Genomic DNA, 18,275 nt, shown 5'->3' with positions numbered 1-18,275 from the left:
GCTGATGATGATGATGATTATGGAGGAGGAGGACAGTTGAAGGCACCACGTCCTCGCTGTCTGGAGAGCAAACAATTAACAGTTTCACGTCAATCCCGCTGTGTAAATAGAGAAGGAGCCATCAGCCCCCATCTAGAGGAGGGGGTGGAAACCAGAGCTGTTTCATTCCCATTTCATATAATTTCTTACTAAACATTTCTGAGGTCATATGCATGATCTTTGACCCATTATTGACCTTCCATCAGGTCTTTCAGCACTTCATGGATTCGTAAGCTGATTTATGGAATACAGAATCTCTTGCAAAAGAGATTCTGAATCTCAATGGGATTATTCCTGGTTAAATAAAGGTAAAGAAGAAAAGAAGTTTACTGCTTCATTTCTTCTGATTAAATTTTTATCTGGAATCTGGACTCCCAAACTAATTCCCAATTTCATGCTTACCAAACTCGACAAAGCGACCAACTGCAATAACCTCCCCCTCCACCTTAAAAGTTTTACATCCATGATTAGTTTTAAACGTAATCTCAAGAACCACCTATTCTCATTCCCCAGCCACACTTGACCTTTATCTTTAAGTAAAGTTCAGTACTGGATCAAACTGTAAAATATTACACTACACCATGCACCAGGCTTCTGTTATTAGTACAATATTTATTCACCATTTTGAAATCAATCAGTTACACTTTTTTTTACTTTATGTATAGATCCTAGGTTACATTTAATTCGTTTCTTATTTTCACTCATTAACTTATATTTTGTTATCTGCAATTGACATTTTGTTTATATTTGTTATTTCAGTTATGATACCAGTTACAGTTTAATGTATAATTTTGTTATAAATTATTATATTATTATCATTATTTGTTATTTACTATTGTTAATATAGTTATTCTCTAATTTGTTAAATTTGTATTAATTACTTGTTAATTTAAATGGGGGAAGACTTAGAACAAGCCATTGTGCTTTTTTCTTCCCCCAGCACGTTTTCTGTTTTTGTTCCATTTATGTTTATCCTGTAAATTTCTTTTATCATGTGCAAATAACTAAAAAAAATAAAATAAAATAAGCCTGTAAGGATTTTAAAATGCTCTTCTGAGAGCCAGAATTCAGGATTCAGGACTACATCCCAGCATCAAATGTCAACATCTCATCAGCATCGAAATCTTACATACTGTATAAACTTCTGCCAGAAAGTACAAGTACCCAGTGTACCTGGAGGGCCAAATCACCCTGAAACTCCCTCATTACCAGTTTGCTTACAGTCAGCACTGATAAGTATTGAAATGAAGTCATCGGCTCCAATGGGGGGGAAGGGAACCTGAAAAAAGGGGCTTGTTTGCAAACCAAGCATGACAGAAACTATGGGTTTTAAAAGAACATACAGAAAAAAGAAGGAAAGGAATGAGGAGAGAGAGAGAGAGAGAGAGAGAGAAATAATGTAACAGTGGTTTCACTCAATAAACAAAAGCACACAATATACACATGGCTAATAAACATGATCCCAGGTCACACTAAGAGATTAAAGCATCAGCACGAAATCATACATCAAACAACATCCAGGTCTTTTACACAGGAGACACTTTGAAGACCTGAAGTCATTTGTGTATTAAAACACATTCATCTTTAGTTATTTATTCAATCAGAAATATCCATGAAAATATTTCCTGTTTGGATTTTAGATAATCATATGATATATGAATATGAAATGGTTCCTCCAAAGTGCACTATGTAGGGTTTATAAGTAGAGTGCCCTTATGTACAGCACGTGGTATAGGGAACTTATTTCACATTTAGAACACATTTGGACATTTGGAACACAGCCCCTCAACCTACATATTCCAGACAATTCATATGCATTTAGGACAATCCATTGTGCTCAGTGTGCTAATGTCTAAGTCCCCCTCGTCAGTAAGACACACACACACACACACACACCACAGGGGCCAGAGGAGAATGAGTTTCAGTTAGCGAGAGATGAGACCGTTCACACTTCACCTGCTCACTCAGTCAGGGTGATAATGACAAGACTGGGCTGAAAGAAAGTTGACAAAAGTGCATGTCTGGGATTCCTGGGTGAGAAAAAAAGGAATGAAAGAATAAACCAGATCATAAGGAAAGAAAGTAAAGTGCTAAAAAGGAAAGGAAAGAACAGACAGTAAGATGGGAAAAGAAATACAGGTCAGAAGAAAAGAAAAAAATGACAGATGGACAAAAGCTGGTGGAGAGGGAGGGAGGGATTGATGGATGGATAGATAGTTACACTAAATGAAAGAAGAATAAATGTCAGAGACTTGCAAGAAAAAGAAACAAAGTAAGAAAGAACAAATTACACAAAAGAATGTATTTTATGCTGGAAGTAAAAGTTATGTGTCAGAGAGTGGGCACTCAGGAACCTGTGCTGAAGATAAACAGGTTTGTTCAGCAGGCACACACACACACACCACACACACACTTCACCTCCGTTTGAGTGAAAGGCTTTCCCTTTGGCACAAACTCTGTTTTTATTTAAAACTCAGGAGCAGAAACCCAAAGGAATTCTAATGAAGTGTGTGTGTGTGTTCATGAGGCTCCACATCACCAGCTGCAGCTCCAATTAGACAGACTGAGATTGGCCCAAACACACACCACTGAAACCAAGCACATCTCCAACTTCCATGATCTCTCTCTCTCTCTCTCTCTCTCTCTCTCTCTCTCTCTCTCTCTCACACACACACACAAAACACATGTGATGAGATCAGCAAGTGTCCATTTATCTCCCATATTATTTCTTTTGTCTAAGTGTGTATTCACATTCTTACTTCCTGAATTTCAGTTTTAACATTTTTTTAACTTAGTTTTTAAGCGCTTTGATCTTGATTGCACTGGGACACACACTTCAGGTTTAATATTAATAAAAAATAAGGATAAAGCAGCTAGAGATAATGAGATGAGATTAATCTTATCAACAACTTAGCAATCATAATGGAGCTTGTTCAGATAGGTTTAGTATTGTGTTCCTTTAAATGTCTCATCTCATCTCATTATCTGTAGCCGCTTTATCCTGTTCTACAGGGTCGCAGGCAAGCTGGAGCCTATCCCAGCTGACTACGGGCGAAAGGCAGGGTACACCCTGGACAAGTCGCCAGATTATCACAGGGCTGACACATAGACACAGACAACCATTCACACTCACACCTACGGTCAATTTAGAGTCACCAGTTAACCTAACCTGCATGTCTTTGGACTGTGGGGGAAAAATCTGCTTTTCAGATTTTTCAAGTGTAGGTCAGAAAAAGAATTTTCCCTAACACCCAGTTATTTTTGTTTAGTGGACCAAAAGCTACTAAATTCAAATTACAGACTTCCAATTTTATTCATTTTTTTTAATAGAACAGTTAATGAATTTAGAGACACGTGGCCCTAAATTCTCTGCTATTTTTTCCTGCTTCACCATGACCCAATTCAAGATACGATGTCATGCATCATCTGGCGGGCTTTCCCCGTTCATGCAGGGCATTATGGGATACAAATTTGAAACAGGAGAGAAAAATGGAGGACATGAATGTTCAAATGAAATGTGAAAGACTGACTACAGTAACGGAAAGTGAGAAAAAAAGATGTTATGTTGTGAAGGAAAGGAAACGCAGGATCAAACTAATAAATATCGGCGGTCAGCAAGCACCTCAATGTGATCAGCTGTTTGTTTAGTGACAGAATGATGTAACTGTCAGCGCACGGTCAAAGGTAAACCTGCGCATGCACACACGGACTTCCTCTGTCTGCTTGACTGCACAAAGCAAGCAATTTCATGCACATTATTTGCTAGGGAATCCTCTCAAATAACTTCCCAGCCACAGAAAGGTCTGATATTTTGTGAGATATTACAGAAATAAACATACATCACAATGACCAAATTTCAGAGGGAACTAAATTTAACCGATTTTATGAAATTGAAAGGCAGCCTAGCTTTATTTCTTGACAAAATAATTGAAACTTTCAAATATAAATAAATAAATCGACACGGTTTCTATTTTTAGGCTCCTATATGTAATAAATATCAACTTTTTTGTATTTATATTTGTATATTGTATGGTTAAGCCTTTTATTATTTTTCATTATTTTCCTTTTTTTTAACTTTTCTGTGGATGATAGATTTCAACTGAGTAAAATTCATGGCAATAAAAATAAAACAGAATTTTTCATGGTGTAGATTTTGATTAAAATTAGCAGTTTAATGTGACCGCGTTCTTTGTGTCACTTAAAAAAAATCCAAGATAAAAAGACTTCTGCGAAATTAACCAAACACCTGATTCCTCTTTCCTCAGATCCTCTGGCTCAAGCTGAGATCATTGTTCACTCACATCATTCTGAATTTCAAAAACAGATTTTTTTGCTTCTTCATTCAGAATGTTTTTCTCAGAACTGAATCACAACTTTGACAGACCAGTCCAAGCAAAACATGTTTCTGTGATGTTGATTTGTCAAACAGTACGTCCAGAACAAACCTGAGAGCAACATCTCCAAACGGGAAGTGACGGGATTGCTCAGCCACACCTTTACAGATTTACACCACCTTTACAGATTTACACCACATTTAACCTGGTTGTTACGTATGTTTAACAACATGACCTAACATTAAGAAAAAAGCTTCATTCACCACTTGGGAGGATGACTGAAAACAGGACGTGGCTTTACATTTTGCCTTCAAGTGCAGCTTGTCCTTGGGAATAAACACTAATGGCCCCAATGGCTCTATCCTTATGGGGAGGGTCAGGTGGGGTTTACATTAGACTGTATCAGCGGATCATTAGATTAACGTTTTAAAAACGATTAGTGTGCACACAGCAACGCCAATACACGATTCGCGTGCACACAGCAACGCCAATACATGGATACGCTTGGCTCCGCAGGCATCCTGCGCTCCAAATCACTCCGCCCTGAACAGCGAGTGCCCTCTGGAGGGTGCGCACTCCGGCCCTGCGCAGCTCACAGAGCACGCGAGTGAAGCACACAAGCAGTGATTTGGGACTGAGCCGCTGTGTGTGTGATCTCAGTGCATGTCGGGCATGTGCATCACTTACCACTTGCAAGTGGAAGGATGGCAAGCCTAAAGACAATCATAACTACACAATGGGCAGTATTTGCATCAGTATTTGCAGTATTTTCATACTTTTATACTCTTTAATGAAAGGTGATACAAGGCGGAAGTCCGCGCCGTTTTTCAGCAGTCACGTCACATGACCAATGCCAGCGAATCAGGAAGGTGGATGTCACAGTGACGTTGTCCAATGACGACGCCAGCTAGAGCTCAGCACAGCGTATCCGCGTATTCTCAATGTTTACACAGCACCGGACCAGACACGATCTGGATTGAATACGTGGACCCTGGTGGATTCCCGTTTCCCGGCGTTTCCAGGCATTTTAATGTAAATGGACAGTGCATCCGCGAAGAAAACGAGACAGATACGGTCTAATGTAAACTTGGCCTCAGTGTGCTCAGGGTGCTTGGCCCCCTTAATTGCTATTCTAAAGGACCCAATTTGTGTCTCTGATATTAGCGAGCATGCTAGCAGACCTGGATTCTGGTTTTAATTCTAAAATAAAATAGCCTAAATAACTCGGATAGCTACTTAATGTAAATTGGCTACTGTTTGAAATGTAAAGGATTAGCAAGCTAAAGTTAGGCAGTTTCATATTTTTTTTAAAAACCTTTATTCGTCACATGCACACTTCAAGCACAGTGAAATTCATCCTCTGCATTTAACCCATCTGAAGCAGTGAACACACGCACACACACCCAGAGCAGTGGGCAGCCCAGAGTGCCCGGGGAGCAGTCAGGGGTTTGGTACCTTGCTCAAGGGCATCTCAGCCCAAGGCCGCCCCACATCAACCTAACTGCATGTCTTTGGATTGTGGGGGAAACCAGAGCACCCGGAGGAAACCCACGCAGACACAGGGAGAACATGCAAACTCCACACAGAAAGGCCCTCACCGGCCTCGAACCTGGAACCTTCCTGCTGTGAGGCGACCATGCTAACCACTACACCACCGTGCCACCCTAATTAAAACTAGTTTTTTTTCACCTAAACATGGCGTTGAGTCAAAAAAACAAAAAGTGAAAGAGGAGCTGTGATGGAAGTTTTACTGAAGCGCTGTCCTTGTTTTTACTCTCATGGATATGATACATGAACTGCTGAAATTAGACAAATCCTGTACGGAAAACACACACACACACATTGTGCTCAACAAGCCCCCCACTGATTCCGAGATGCCGAGGCTGAAAGGTCGACTTGTCCTGCTGAGAAGATCCCAGTGAGCCCTACTGACTCCAGCTTTGTCCTGAATCGGAGTCTGAGCTGCTTTTAGACTCCAAAGGGACCCTTTTACTCTCACTTTCTGGACCAATGACTGGAGAAAACAGACAAGAAGCTTAAAGCCATCTTGGGACTCAGTGTCTTGGTTAATTTTCTATTTTTATCTTTTTTAAACAGGTTTTCTGACTTTATTTAAAGGAAAAGACGGCAGTTTTGCAGAAAGGAAGACAAAAATAAAGACATTAATGTAAAAACACAACACATTCCACTAGTTAAATTAATGTCTCTTTGACATGAATGTTAAAGTGTTTTAATTAAGGCTTCATCATTTATAAATCAGATTTCCGCAGTAAGAATGTGATTGTGGCAGCGGGGGCATGGCTAAGCAGCAGTCTGTGAATGGAGGGTGGGGTCGGGGAAGGTAAGTGGCTAAGTCATTCCACCTGCTGTCAATTAGTCTGTTTGTGTGTGTGTGTGTGTGTGTGTGTGTGTGTGTTACAGGGATGGAGCATAAAAGGAGAGAGAGAGCAGAAAAAGGGAGCTCTCTCCCCGACTACAATGCATGTGTGAGTGAGTGAGTGAGTGAGTGAAAGAAAGAAAAGCCAAAATAAAAGTGTTTGTGTAAACATTAACTCTCGCCTGCCGTGCTTCTGTGCTCCACCCACATCAGGAAGTGCTACAGTGGTGCTGAAACCCGGGAGCACAGAAGGGAACCACCCCATGGAGTCGTCGCCATTCGGCGAGCTCATCCTTGCCCTCACTACCACCCAGCAGAACCAGCATCAAGCGCTGATCACCCTCCAAAAGGAGCAGGAGCAACGCTTCGAAGCCTTGATGCTGGCCAAGCAGGAAGATCGCCAGGCGTTCCGGCACCTGCTTGAGTCAGCAGGGGCATTGACCACCACTGCCGCCACCCTCATGAAGATGGGGACGATCTTTGGGATTGCAGGACGATCCAGAAGCGTTCCTCGCTGTCTTCGAGCAAGCAGCCTAGGCATGGGGATGGGCGCTGGAGCAATGCGCAGCGCGCCTCCTCCTGCTCCTGACTGGCAAGGCGCAGCTTGCAGCACAGCAGCTCCCTGCTGAAAGCTGACTGGTCTACACAAACCTAAGGAAAGCCACCCTGCAACAGCTTGGCCACTCCACGGAGCAACATTGCCAGCGCTTCCGGATGCTGGCATTGGAGGGGGTCGGCCGGTCGTTTGCATTCGGCCAGCAACTCCAGGACGCCTGCCAGCGGTGGCTGAGGGCAGAAGACCGTGACACCGACGAGATCATCAATCTGGTGGCACTGGAGCAGTTTGTCTCTCGACTTCCGGAAGGAACGGTGGAATGGGTCCAGTGTCATCACCCGGTGTCACTGGAGCGAGCCATCGAGCTAGCGGAGGACCATCTGGAGGTGGCTCCGATGGCAGGCAGACGAGGTGTCTCTCCTTGCTTCTCTTCTCTCTCTCTCTTTTCTGCCCCTGTCTCTCATCCCCCTCTCCACCCCGTTCCCCTGCCAAGGAGACTGGCTCCTCCCCAGCCGGCCCATTGCACCCATGGTGTCCTCCCCTCTCCCTCTCCTGTGTCTGTGTTGTCTCCCCTTCAGGTAAGTGACACCCATAACACCAGTGCAGAGGGAAAGCCTGGGCCAGAAATCGCCCCCAATCGGGCCGGAACATATCACATACCGATCAGTATTCAAGGGGCTACATATCACGCTTTGGTGGATTCCGGTTGTAAAAAGACCTCAATTCACCAACACCTGGTGCAAGGTGAGGCATTGGGGGGAGCACAAGCAGTGAAAGTGTTGTGCGTGCATGGGGATGTTCACCATTACCCTCTAGTGTCTGTCCAAATTCTATTCTGGGGCCAAATGCGTAGAATAAAGGTGGCAGTTAGTCCCCGTCTCACCCACTCATTGATTTTGGGTACTGATTGGCCGGGATTTAAAAACCTAATGGAATATTTAACACGCAGTGGGTCCTGCACTAGTAGGTCATGGGAAGATCCCAGTGTGGCGTTGACTGGAGAAGCTGTCGCAGAGCCGTCTACGTCAACACTGCATCAGAGTGAGGAGCAGCCTGCTCCTCCTCCCTCTCTCAGGGATTCCCTTGGGGATTTCCTATTAGAGCAGTCGTGAGACAAGACTCTGCGGCATGCGTTTGACCAAGTGAGGGTAATCGATGGTCAAACTCTTCAGCCAAGTGCAGCACTGACCTTCCCCTATTTTGCCATTATTAAAGATAGATTGTACCAAGTGACGCAGGACACTTAAACTTAGGAACGAACAGCCCGGTTGTTAATCCCAAAGAGTCGTAGGGAACTCGTATTCCATGCAGCTCACTTTAATCCCATGGCTGGACACTTGGGGCAAGATAAAACACTAGCCAGAATAATGGCCCAGTTCTATTGGCCAGGGATTCGTGGGGATGTCCGTCGGTGGTGTGTGGCATGCAGTGAATGCCAATTAGTAAATCCCGCGGCCACTCCAAAAGCACCTTTGCACCCTCTTCCTCTAATCGAGACTCCGTTTGAGTGAATTGGGATGGATCTCATCGGGCCATTAGATCGGTCAGCACGGGGATATTGCTTCATTTTAGTTCTAGTGGACTATGCAACGTGATATCTGGAAGCAGTGCCTCTCCGCAATATCTCAGCACGCAGTATTGTGGAAGTGCTCTTCCGCTTTATCTCCCAGGTTGGGATTCCGAAAGAAATCCTGACAGACCAAGGCACTTCGTTTATGTCATGCACACTGCGCGAGCTGTATGGGTTACTGGGAATTAAGTCTATCCGCACCAGTGTCTATCACCCACAAATGGATGGCTTAGTAGAGCGATTTAACCAAACACTCAAAAATATAATCTGTAAATTCGTAAGTGAAGATGCGCGTAGTTGGGATAAGTGGCTCGAGCCCCTGTTATTCGCAGTACAAGAGGTCCCGCAAGCCTCCACTGGGTTTTCTCCCTTTGAATTATTATATGGGCGTAAGCCACGTGGCATTCTGGACGTGCTATGGGAAAATTGGGAGGAGGGACCTTCACCAAGTAAAAATGAAATCCAGTACGTTCTTGACCTGCACGTAAAACTCCACACCCTCACGCACCTAACCCAGGAGAATTTGTGGCAGGCACAAGAACGTCAAAGCTGGCTGTATGACAGGGGTACACACCTTAGAGAGTTCACACTGGGAGACAAAGTGCTCATATTATTGCCCACATTGAGTTCTAAATTAGTCACCAAGTGGCAAGGGCCCTTTGAGGTCACACGGCGAGTCGGGAACGTCGACTATGTGGTGAAACGAAAGGATAGGGGCAGGGCACTGCAAATCTACCACCTCAACCTTTTAAAATGCTGGAATGAGGGGGTCCCTGTGGTGTTGGCATTGGTAATCCCAGAGAAGGCGGAGCTGGGGCCGGAGGTAAAAAAGATAACATCTCGGACCACTCCGGTCCCTTGTGGAGACCACCTCCCACTGACCCAGCTCATGGAGGTAGCCAAGTCGCAGAGGGAATTTTCTGACGTGTTCTCGCCCCTTCCTGGTCGTACCCACCTCATAGAACACCACATCGAAATGGCCCAGGGGTGGTAGTGCATAGCTGCCCTTACCGATTGCCCAAACACAAGAAAAAGGTGGTTCAGGATGAACTCAAGGCCATGCTTGAAATGGGCATAGTCGAGGAGTCCCACAGTGACTGGAGCAGCCCAGTGGTCCTGGTTCGTAAGACGGATGGGTCGGTCCAGTTCTGTGTGGACTATAGGAAGGTCAACATGGTGTCTAAATTTGACACATACCCAATGCCTCACATTGAGGAGTTGCTTGATCGGTTAGGCGCTGCTCACTTTTATTCAACACTGGATCTAACAAAGGGATATTGGCAGATCCCCTTGACTCCTCTATCCTGAGAGAAAATAGCCTTTTCCACACCGTTTGGATTACACCAATTTGTCACGCTCCCTGTTGGGTTGTTTGGGGTGCCCGCTACATTCCAGCGGCTTATGGACAGGGTCCTCCACCCTCACAATGCCTATGCAGCTGCCTATCTAGACAACATCGTAATTTACTGTAATGATTGGCCGTGGCACCTGGAACACCTGAGGGCCGTTCTAAAATCACTGAGGCAAGCGGGCCTCACAGCTAACCCAAAAAAGTGTGCAATTGGGCGGGCAGAAGTACGGTATCTGGGGTTCCACTTGGGCCATGGGCAGGTGCGTCCCCAAATTAACAAGACCACAGCAATTGCGGCCTGCCCGAGGCCCAAGACCAAAAAAGAGGTGAAATGGTTTTTGGGGCTGGCTGTCTATTATCATAGGTTTCTACCTAATTATTCGGATGTCACCAGCCCGCTAACCAATCTCACCAAAAAGGGGGCTCCAGATCCGGTCCAGTGGACGGAGCAGTGCCAACAGGCCTTCTCTGAGGTAAAAGCTGCACTGTGTGGGGGGGCACTTTTACACTCCCCTGACTTCTCTCTCCCCTTTATTTTGCACACTGATGCATCAGACAGAGGGTTGGGGGCCATTTTGTCCCAGGAGGTGGAGGGTGAGGAGCACCCTGTGCTGTACATCAGCCGGAAACTCTCAATGCGTGAAAGCAGGTACAGCACAATCGAGAAGGAGTGTCTCACCATCAAGTGGGCGGTCCTCACCTTCCGATACTACCTTCTGGGGTGCAGGTAATTACGCTGTAATTAGCAGCACCAGAGCACCCCAGGGCACGGTGCTGGCCCCTCTTCTCTTCACCTTGTATATCACAGACTTCTGCTACAACTCGGAGCTGTGTCACATTCAGAAGTTTGCTGATGCCACAGCCATCGTTGGGTGTATCAGTGATGACAGAGAGGAGGAGTATAGGAGCCTGGTGAGGGACTTTGCTGTGTGGTGCAACAGGAACCATCTGCAGCTCAACACCTTGAAGACCAAGGAGCTGGTCATTGACTTTGGGAGGTCCAGACCAAGGTCACAACCAGTTCTGATCGAGGGAGTCAAGGTGGAGGCTGTGGATTCCTACAAGTACCTCGGGCTGTGGCTGGACAGCAAGCTGGCCTGGACTTGCAACACCAATCACTTATACAGGAAGGGACAGAGCAGGTTATACTTCCTTAGGAGGCTGTGGTCCTTTAACATCTTCAGGAAACTCCTGTGGATGTTCTATCAGTCTGTGGTTGCCAGTGTCCTGTTTTACACCATAGTGTGCTGGGGGGTCAGCACATCCAAGAAGGACACATCCAGCCTGGACAAACTGATCAGGCAGGCCGGCTCTGTGGTTGGCATGAAGCTGGACTCTCTGGTGACAGTGGCAGAGAAGAGGCCTATGGACAAACTATTGAACATCATGGACGATGCCAGTCACCCTCTGCACACCGTCATCAGCAACCAGAGGAGCCTGTTCAGTGACAGAATGCTCCTTCCCAAGTGCAGGATGAACAGACTCAAAAACTCCTTTGTCCCTCACGCCATCAGACTGTACAACTCCTCTCTGGGGGGGAGGGGTACCAGAAGGACGGGAAGGAGCAGTAGCCTAGCCTAACAATAAGCAATACCGGACAATGTGCAGTAGAGATTAGATTAGATAAAACTTTATTGATCCCTTTAGGAGGGTTCCCTCAGGGAAATTATAATGTGCAATATAAAGTGCAATATCTTTCCTGCTTCCCCCACCCTACCCCACACACTTACCCTAACCCCACTTCTCCTTCCTTTCCCCCCTCCCTCTCTTCCCCATATCTTATTCTTTCATATTTGTATATGTAAATACTTAATTTATTTTAATTTATCTAGAAGTTTTCTCTATTTCTTTTCTCTGTTTATCTGTAATGATGCTGCTGGAATCTTAATTTCCCTGAAGGAACCCTCCCAAAGGGATCAATAAAGTTTCATCTAATCTTTCACTCTCTGTTCGGACCACGTGCCCCTCCAGTGGCTCCACCACATGAAGGATGCCAATGCGCGGATCACCCGTTGGTATCTCGCCCTCCAGCCATTTAAGTTTGAAATGTGATCCACAGGCCGGGGGCGCAGATGGTGGTGGCGGACTTCCTGTCCTGTCGGGGGGGGTGGAGTCAGCTTCAGGCCGGAGTCAGGCGGTGGGGGTATGTGGAAGCAGGGGCGTGGCCAAGCAGCAGTCTGTAAATGGAGGGCGGGATCGGGGAAGGTAAGTGGCTAAGTCATTCCACCTGCTGTCAATTAGAGTGTGTGTGTGTGTGTGTGTGTGTGTTACAGGGATGAAGCATCAAAGGAGAGAGAGAGCAGAGAAAGGGAGCCCTCTCCCCAACCACAATGCATGTGTGAGTGAGTAAATGAAAGAAAGCTGAAAAGCCAAAATAAAAGTGTTTGTGTAAACATCAACTCTTGCTTGCCGTGCTTCTGTGCTCCACCCACATCAGGAAGTGCTACAGTGATATATATATATATATATATATATATATATATATATATATATATATATATAATCACATTAAAAAATGGGCATTAAAGAACAACAAAAAACCCTGTTTCTCAATTTAGGCATGAACCATATTTTCTTAACTTTATTATTTTTTTGATAATTATTTTTTTATTTTAAATATTTTCTTTCTTTGATGTACTGATTTGTATTTTTTTACAGAATTAATAATAAAATAATCTTTGACATGACTTGATATTTATTATATGGTCATTAAATGACTTTTTTTTTTAACCATTTCTAATTATTCTCTGACACTGGGGCTCCTATTTTCACAGAGAATTGCTGCACTTTTTATCCACAGTTCATACAGTCTGAAAACAAAATGAGTCAAATGAAAAGATTATTATTATTATTTTAAATTTTGCATAGTTTATTATACATATGTAGAAAACTATAAGTTTCTTATGGTTAAGGCTTTCACCAAACTTCTTTTATACATATCATGACCTGATTTCATTTTCCATTTTAAACAGAAGATTTCCAAAATTTCGTTTAACACATTTTTTGTAGTTCCCTTCCCCCTGGTAACTCAGATCATTTCATTTTCCAGAAACTCACTGCTTTGTGTTGATCTTCACTTTTCCATCTTGTAATCTCTGGGTGTGAAAGGGCATTTCTGCTGATAGGAAGCTGAATGACAGCTAATTAAAAGCAGACAGATGAGAGAGAGAGAGAGAGAGTGAGTGTGTGTGTGAGTGTGCAGAGGATGATGGGACACAGTGTCAGGAGCGTAATCTCCAGATTAAAGACTCAAACTGACTAAGGTCCGTGACTAAAGTGACTGTGTTTCTGTTTAGATTTGAGTTTCAGAACTTATCTCTATAAATATAAGAAGAAAAAAAACAAGATGATGGATTTTATTCTTTCATTGCCTTGTTTATTTGTCCATTCTTTACCTTTTAGCAAATTCTGAGTGACAGAAAATGACACTCCTAATCTTCAAACAAAGTCTGTAACAATACATTAAAAAAATCTGTGATACACATTGTTCAGTATTTAATTTCAGATGTGAAGAACTATGTTTATTAAATTATTTGTCTGTTTCTATCCATCTGTCTCAGAACAACACATTTCGAGGTAATAATGAGTAAACGTTTAGTGTTTTCCCCTAAACTTTTTAAGTCTACTTATATCCAATTTTATTCTGATTATTTTGTATTTAAAAATGAGTGAGTTATCACTAACATTAGCTGGATAGCTTGTTGCTAAGCAACTCACTGTAGTTGCTGTGCTGCAATTTCAGTCCAAAATGTTGCATGAATGTTTTAAGTCTACGCCAGTAGAACAGAACCAATAACCACTCAAGCCTGTAACCCTGCAACTGTAAAAGTATAAAAGCACCTAAAACCTTTCTGACAGAGTAAAAAAAACAACAACAACCCACACTTTAGTGGAAGCGTCCATGTTTTTCCCCTCCTATTTTTTAAAGTCACAAGTCTTGAGGTGGGTAATGAATGTTGATAAAGCTAGCAACAATATTTCTTATATTATAATATTCCTACCTAAAGTCACCACGAATGCAACATAATTGTGATATCTTTGGTTTAAGAAGAAACGCAGTGCACTTTCACCTGGGTGGTGTAGTGGTTAGCACTTTCGCCTCACAGTAAGACGGTTCTGGGTTCGAACCCAGCGGCCGACGAGGGTATTTCTGTGTGGAGTTTGCATGTTGTCTGTGTGGATTTCCTCCCACAGTCCAAAGATATACAGGTTAGGTTAATTGGTGGCTCTAAATTGACCATCAGTATGAATGGTTGTTTGTGTCTTTGTGTGTGTGTGTCAGCCCTGCGATGAGCTGGCGACTTGTCCAGGGTGTACTCTGCCTCTCGCCCATGGTCAACTGGGATAGGCTGACCATCTGTAACTGCGACCCCGCACGGGATAAGCGGGTACAGATTAAAAAAAAAAAAAAAGCTTCATATTAATGTCTCCATCTAGTGGACAAACTGAGTATAGCATAAATAGTCGCTGTTTTTGTCGCCGCCACATGGTCAGATGTGCACATTACAGACGGAATAATGAATGTGGCCCCCTGGCGGTTGAAGGTGATAAGGCGGCTGTCTAAGTGGGACAGCGGCGCGGTTGTTATGGAGAAGCTTTACCCCGCCGAGAGAGCTGCAGATATGGAGCTGCTTCTTGGGACATAACCGGGCCGATTGAACGCGGATATGATTTCACCGGGTCCTTGCAGTGAAACAGGTCGGGCAAACACAGCTTTTCTCTTTTCACGCACTTTTAGTGATTTTTTTAAGTTATTTTGTGAAGTCTGAGGGGAAAAACCCGCTCGCTCGGTTTCCGCGACAGGTTTCCATTCCAAGTTACGCTACGCTATGCTAAGCTAAACTACGCTAACTAGTTGGCTGCTCTTTTGCTTTGTAACTGATTAGCTAAATCGCCAAGGCGCGCAAAACACAACTTTTTCTTTCACTACTTTCTTAAACTTGGCGTCATTTTACGTCTGAAAACGCAGGTGACATGCAGTTTGTGATCTTATACACGATAAACGGTTTCATTTATTATGAAACATCCTGTCAGAGATAGTTGTGGCTTGATTCTCTTTCTCTTCCCATCCGTATTGCAACAAACCCCGCCTTCTTGTCCCAGGATTGGTCAATGTGCTCAGAGTTCTGCACTGTCGTTGGAGGAAAGCGTGTGAGTAAAACCGGTTAGCTAATCACATTAAAGAAGAAAGCGCGTGCCGGAATGCTGGTGTGGAAAGAAAACGAACGCGTAGTGGCTACCTGCTAGCACAGAATAGCACAGGAAGCATCCTGCTAACATCAAACACTGAAGATTGTGTTGAGAGGAATTTTTAATTATAGTGTTTTATTAAATTAACATAAACCTTATTTATAATATTTGGACGTGACGAAATTTTCAGTGTTATAACATCTAGTTTTGGAATAATTTTGACTTTTGTCAGGTTTTTATACTTTATTTAAAATAAGTGAAGTTTTTAGTGTTTATACATCACACTTCAGTGTATGGCTTATTTTTCATAATATTAATAATAACTTTTTTAAAATAGACATCTTCGAAAATAAAATCCAGAAATGTTCGTCTAAAGTTCAGCAATAAATCAGTAAAAAAAATAAAGTTGTGTAAGTTTTATAGGTTTATGATGATCATAGTTCAGAAATAAAGGTGTGCGAGTTCATTTAGTCCAGAATTTTCTTTATCTCAGATTCAACAGATTAACACGGAGTGTAACTAACACACACACACACACACTGGATTTCATGGCTAATATTTAGAAAAGTCACATTCATACAGAAGCACAAAAGGAAAAAAAATCCACCCTGCATCTCCTGATGATCAGTCATGCTCTCGTCATTATGAAAAAAACGTCAAGGTGCCAAGCGTTGGGTTTATTTTTGAGTAAGAAAAAGTTATCTGCTGTGTCTGTAAACACGTCCTGACCTGGAAAGACGAGCAATATTTTTATTAAATCATTTCACAGAGGGTTTTTTTGGGGGGTTAACTTTTTACTCATCATTACATGATAATACATGTCCATGCTTCTGTACGTTCAAACAAGTCATGTTAATGTTAATAACGCGTTATTTGCATTTTTTTTTACTGCATACAGAGGAACTTGGCTGCATCCGTCGACTGTCACTAAATAAACTAGTATTGTGTCTCAGATCTCGTCCTTATTACGCACTGAGTCCTTGGTCACACTGTAGCTCACGATGGGTTTACGAATACTTGGTGATGAAAAGTTTGTCGCATTGCTACCAAGCGTGTGGTGCATGGCGAAGGTTTGGCAAGCTTTGTAAGATGTTTTTTGGTGTGTCTCCACCTCCTGAGTGGCCAAAAATGTCAAACATTTCAATGCATGCATTGAAATTTGGTGGTGATGTTTGTTTTCATTGGCAAACGAAGCGGCAAGTACTCCCAGGTGGGTTTGGGAATACTTCCTGAAGCTCAGGGAACATTCATTGAGCCTCTTGATGTGTTTGTCCCAAATCCATGTCCCTGGTGCTCAGTGGCGAGGCATAGCTGAACCTTCAACAAGACTGGAAGTTTGCATTTACAGTACATTTTGGTGAGCCTTCACTGAGGTTTGTAATTGGTTGGGTGAAGGGTTCATGAATACAGTGTCTTGCAAAAGTATTCATCCCCCTTGGTGGTTCCTGTTTTATCACAAAGCTGGAATTAAAATGGATTTTTTGGGGGGTTAGCACCATTTGATTTACACAACATGTTTACCACTTTAAAGGTGCAAATTGTGTTACTGTAACGCAAACAATAATTAAGATAAAAAAAAAATAAACCCAGAAATCTGGAGTGTGCACAGGTATTCACCCCTCAAAGTCAATACTTTGCAGAGCCACCTTTTGTTGCAATTACATTACAAGTCTTTTGGGGTATGTCTCTATTAGCTTAGCGCATCTAGCTATTGGAATTTTTGCCCATTTTTCAAGGCAAAACTGCTCCAACTCCAAGTTAGATGAGTTGCGTTGGTGTACAGCAATCTTCAAGTTATGCCACAGACTCTTAATTGGATTGAGGTCTGGGTTTTGATTAAGCCATTCCAAGACATTTAAATGTTTCCCTTTAAACCACTTCAGTGTAGCTTTAACAATATATTTAGGGTCCTTGTCCTGCTGGAAAAATGAACCTTCATCCAAGTCTCAAACCTCTGGCTGACTCAAACAGGTTTTCCTCCAGAATTGCCCTGTATTTAGTGTCATGCATCTTTCCTTCAGTCCTGACCAGCTTTCCTGTCCCTGCAGATGAAAAATATCCCCACAGCATGATGCTGCCATCACCATGCTTCACTGTAGGAATGGTGTTCTCAGGGTGTTGGGTTTGCGTCACATATGGCGTTTCCCATGATGGCCAAAAAGATAAATTTTAGTCTCATCTGACCAGAGAATCATCTTCCATGTATTTGAAGAGTTTGACACATGCTATTGGGCAAACTTCAAACTTTTTTTTTCTTCCCTTTACACAATGGCTTTTTTTTTTCTGGCTACTCTTCCATAAAGCCCGCTCTATGGAGTGTATAGCTTAAAGTGGTCCTATGGACAGATACTCCCATCTCTGCTGTAGATCTTTGCAGCTCCTTCATTGTTATCTTTGGTGTCTTTGTTGCATCTCTGATTAATGCCCTCCTTGCCTGCTCTGTGAGTTTTGGTGGGCGGCCTTCTCTTGTCAGGTTTGTACCGTAGTTGTGCCATATTCTTTCCATGTTGTTATAATGGATTTAAGTGTTCTGTGGGATATTCAAAGTTTGGGATATTTTTTAGAACCCAGTGCTGATCTATACTTCTCCACAACTTTATCTCTGACCTGTTTGGAGGCTCCTTGGTTCTCATGTTGCTTGCTTCGTAGTGTTGCAGAGTCAGGGTCCTTCCAGAACAGGTTGATCTATACAGACATCATGTGACACTTTGATTGCACACAGGTGGACCTTAATTAACTAATTATGTGACTTATGAAGTGAATTGGTTGGACCAGCTCTTATTTAGGGGTTTCATATGCAAGGGGTGAATACCTATACACATTCCACATTTCTGTTTTTTTTTATCTTATTGTTTGTG

The 18,275-nt window shown here is 43.1% G+C and overlaps 1 protein-coding gene across 1 annotated transcript in view; it reads left to right on the top strand.

Moving 5' to 3' along the window:
- The first annotated feature begins 14,796 nt into the window (after window positions 1–14,796).
- The window catches only part of ppp1r16a (protein phosphatase 1, regulatory subunit 16A), an 88,176-nt gene continuing 84,697 nt past the window's right edge, over window positions 14,797–18,275 (top strand). Inside the window, exon 1 of the mRNA XM_060939310.1 lies at window positions 14,797–14,925. The gene's annotated coding sequence lies outside the window, so the exon portion shown is untranslated. The remainder of the gene's footprint in view (window positions 14,926–18,275) is intronic.

The sequence above is a fragment of the Neoarius graeffei genome, chromosome 14 (assembly GCF_027579695.1).
Source record: "Neoarius graeffei isolate fNeoGra1 chromosome 14, fNeoGra1.pri, whole genome shotgun sequence".
NCBI lineage: Eukaryota > Metazoa > Chordata > Actinopteri > Siluriformes > Ariidae > Neoarius > Neoarius graeffei.
Note: the sequence above shows the minus strand (reverse complement) of the source record. Positions and strands in the feature narration are given on the sequence as shown.